At 34.4% G+C, this 4,374-nt stretch overlaps 1 pseudogene; it reads left to right on the plus strand.

Annotated features, from left to right (window-relative positions):
- Nucleotides 1-315: 315 nt before the first annotated feature.
- LOC132047380 (TMV resistance protein N-like) lies at nt 316-3,642 on the plus strand (annotated as a pseudogene).
- Nucleotides 3,643-4,374: the final 732 nt, after the last annotated feature.

The following is a 4,374-nucleotide window of genomic DNA, read 5'->3' on the forward strand; positions in this document are numbered from 1 at the left end:
TATATTATGACAGCCTTACCGGCTCCCGTGCAGTTTATATGTTTGTATGTGACGGTTTGGAACCACGTATGATCTCTATGTCGGTATAGATTGTTTGTATGCTGATTTCGGTTATTGAGTGCGTATGGGTGCCCAGCTCGGGCATTAGTCACGGCCTACGGGGTTGGGTCGTGACATGAAGCAACTACTAGCCACGCGTCATAGAAGTGGATTCAACCTGATACCTACATTCATAAAAGAATGCAGCAAGTGCAGGTCAGTACATAACAACAGTACTGGTAAGCATCATCGGCTGACTAATATCGCGGTACTTGCCATGATGGCTCTATTGAGTACCTGCCCAATAACTTGCGTTGTTTTTTCTGGAATTACTATCCTTGGGAGTCATTGCCAGCTAAATTTGAACCCAAAAAGCTTGTTCATCTTGAACTCCATTACAGCGAACTTCGTCATTTATGGAAGGAAACAAAGGTACAATAGTTAAATTCTATTTTACTTTAATTTTTCCCTATAACTAATTTTTTCCTTTAAGTGATGAGCAAATATTATCGCTTTATGCCTGGTTTATTAGATATACTTCTATTTTGGTTTGCCCTAACATTATGATGCATGTTTTAAATGAAAAAAGTTATTAATTTCATAAATTCAAATTAATATATTTTATATTATTTTGGGTTGTTCTCATTTTTATTACTAGAGGATCTTTATGTCGTTTTTCTCCCAAATCTTCCTATCATAATTTTAAGTAAGAAGCTAACTCATTCAAACATTTTCCTAGCAAGATATGAGTCCTGTCCTAAGCTTGTATGTAGTGGACAGAAGGAATACTTGTTAAAACATAAACTTGAGTTTATTTTGTACAACTATTTTCTAGAATGATAAATAAGCTTTTGTTTCTCCCGTGCTATATTACACTTCTTTAATGAGACAAATCTTTTTCTTTGGCGATATTTTTCTTCAATTGTTTCTAAATAAATTTAAGATTATTTTGTATTTAGACAAAATACTAAAAACTCCCTTAAATTTGGTACGTTTTATTCAGTGCAGTAGGAAACTTGTGTTTTCTTCACTACTCTCTATGTTATCATTTATCCTCTTGACGAGTCTTAGGTTGAGATCCCCACGGCCATGTGACATTAATTTTTGAAATATATATATATATATATATATATATATATATATATATATATATATAACCTTTTTCAGTTTTGGGCCAAAATTTAAGAAAACATGTTGGAACTCCGTTACTTGGGCTAAACTTTTTCATTTTACTAAAACTAATGGAGTTTCAACCAGTTTCTTTTACATGCTTGGCCCAAAAAAGCAAAATACAATGTTGAAATAAATAGTCAATGCATCTAAAGAAGAAATTAAAAAACACACAGTTGGGACTCTACTACCTTGGCTAAATCTTTTTATATTTGGATAAGCATAATGATTTCAACCCTTTTTTTTTAATAGATTCATCCCGAAAAACGAAAGATACACAATTCAAACAAATAGCCATTACATCTAAAGAAGAAATGAAAAACAATACAAATTTGGGTTAAAATGCGCATTGTATATTAAGAAGAAGCAAGAACAAGTATTGAAAAATATCCTACTTGAAAGCTAATTTTCAATTTTTCTTTAAAGAGTGTATCCACTCTCTTTGCCACATTAGGGTCCAGGGGTAAATGATAACAATTAGTCAAGTATAGGGGATAATTAAGACAACACAACATTTTAGTGGGCATCAAATAAAACATGTCAAATTTAAGGAGTTTTAGGTATTCTACATTTTATTTATAACACACATTTATTTAGTTTGAACATGGAATTTCCATATTAAAAAATCAGTTTCTAATTTCATAACAGATATTGTGTATGCTGAGCGTTGACCTCATAATCCAAATGCTATCGTTCATTTTTGTCTGAGGGAGTAATTTTGTTAATTGTACCTTTTAGGAACACTAGAAACAATTAAAATTCAAGAACACAAAGGTCATTTGGTGCCCGCAAATACAAAATGAAAAGAAGAAAAGAAAGGAAATAGTTTCTAGATTCATATATAGCCCACTATAAATCCCATGCAGCACCCTAATTTTATGATAATTCTTTTACCTGCCATTCTTGTTTTCCTATCTCATTCTTTCTATGTTCTGAAATAGCAGCATTTTCCCTCTCTACGAAAGCTAGATCTCAAGGGCTCTAGAAGCCTGATGCAAACACCAGATTTCACAGGGATGCCAAATTTGGAGTATTTGGATCTGCTATGGTGTGATAATCTTGAAGAGGTTCACCATTCCCTGGCATTGCGTAAAACTCATTCAGATAAATTTGTATAATTGTGGACGCCTTAAATGGTTTCCATGTGTTAACTTGGAATCTCTTGAATATCTGAATCTATATGGTTGCTATAGTTTAGAGAAATTTCCAGAAATCCTCGGACGAATGAAGCCGGAGTTAGAGATTAAGATGACACACTCTGGGATACAGGAACTACCATCATCTATTCAGTACCTAACTCACATTACCAAGCTAGATTTGAGAATTTTGAGAAACCTTGTAGCTCTTCCAAGCAGCATTGGCATGTTGAAAATCTTGGTGTGGCTAGATGTGTCGTATTGCTCAAAGATTGAAAGCTTTCCAGAAGAGATAAGTGAGTTAGAAAACTTGGCGACACTTAATGCCCAGTCGTGTCTTATTGCACGGCCTCCGTCTTCTATCGTTCTCTTGAACAAGCTTAAATCCTTGGACTTATCATATATAAGAGGCTTAAAGAGTTGCCAGGTTTCATGGTGCTGCAAAACATGGAGACTTTGAATCTGTTATATTGTCTGAATCTTAAAGAGGTTCATCATTCCCTGGGACTTCTCAAAAAGCTCTGTACATTAAAATTGACTAATTGTATACGGCTTAAGAGGTTTCCAGCTCTGTGCATTGATTCTCTTGACTATCTATGTCTACGGGCTTGCTTTAGTTTAGAAACAATTCCAGAAATCCTCGGAAGCATGAAAGTGAAGACGAATATTCACATGCTAGACAGTGTGATGAGGGATCTAACTTCTATCTATGATTCATTTCCACATGCCTTGTTTCAGAATATCTATGTTTTATATTCCTTTGGCACAAAGAGTGTTTACCATTGTGCATGGTTGGAATAAAATCCCAAGATGGTTCCACCATCAAGGAATGAATAAAAGTGGATTAGTCTATTTGCCTGAAAATTGGTGGCGCACCGATAACTTCGGGGATTTGTCAGATGTTACTCGGCAACTTAATTGACGCCACAACTCACTTGATTCCTTTATGTGATGATGGGATGTCGTGGATGACCCAGAAACTAGAATTATCCTACCTTCCAGAATGTGATACAGAATCTACTATTCATTTTTTCTTGGTACCTCTTGTTAACTTATGGGATACATCTAAGGCAAATGGAAAAACACCAAATGACTATGGGCGTATTTGGGTATTTTTTTCTGGAAAACTAAAGGAGTATGGATTTCGTTTGTTGTATAAAGATGAACCTGAGCTTGAGCCTTGTTACAAATGAGGGAAAATAATGATGAACATTGAATTGGGACAAGGAAGAGCAGATATGATAGTAGTGAACACCATGATTCCGTGGCCGATGAAGCCAGTTGCTCCTCTGTTTAAGAAACTCTTCAGCTCTGTCCCGCAAGACCAGGATTTTGGCTTAAATGTAGGTATATACCTCATCACTTTTTCTCTTTCCTTAGATCGTAGTGAAATTGTGTTCTCTCTCTGTTTACTTTTTTATTTTTTTTTAATATAATTCTCTCCTTCTATTAGCTACAAAGTCTTCTCCCAAAACCAATAATTTTCAAACCTGCTTTACCTGCATGAGCCTCTGCTATCTTAACAGTTTTCTAAAGGCCCTTCTTTAAGTCTTGCACTGGAAACCAATTTTAGCTTTCTAAGTTCTATGCTCTACTCAAAATTTGTGTTTTGACTTGTTCATTTACGGTAGTTCTTTTTATAATTTAATTGGCTCTAAAATGGTTCTCCAAAATAAAGTATTTTCTTTCTTTAATTAGTTTACTCATCCTTTTCTATGTGAATGAAGGACTAGGCTTTCTCCTAGATAATTGATTATCATATTCGTTTGTATGTATTATGTGTTTTTTGAAGAGATGAATACTTTAATTGCTATTTCCTTTGTTCAAATTGGTTATCGAAGTCTTTTACAAGGACGCGCTTCCAAAATTCTTTGGTTTTCCTATGTGATATTTGAGCATCAATTCCCTATAGTTGACAAAAATGGAATAGTTCTCAACTTAATTTATACATGCTTCTATATCAAGATTCCTCAAGTAAGGGAAAAAAAGAACTTTCCACATCTCCATACCATCATTCCCTTTAAATACT

This window comes from Lycium ferocissimum, chromosome 2, assembly GCF_029784015.1.
Source record: "Lycium ferocissimum isolate CSIRO_LF1 chromosome 2, AGI_CSIRO_Lferr_CH_V1, whole genome shotgun sequence".
NCBI classification, from domain to species: Eukaryota; Viridiplantae; Streptophyta; class Magnoliopsida; order Solanales; family Solanaceae; genus Lycium; species Lycium ferocissimum.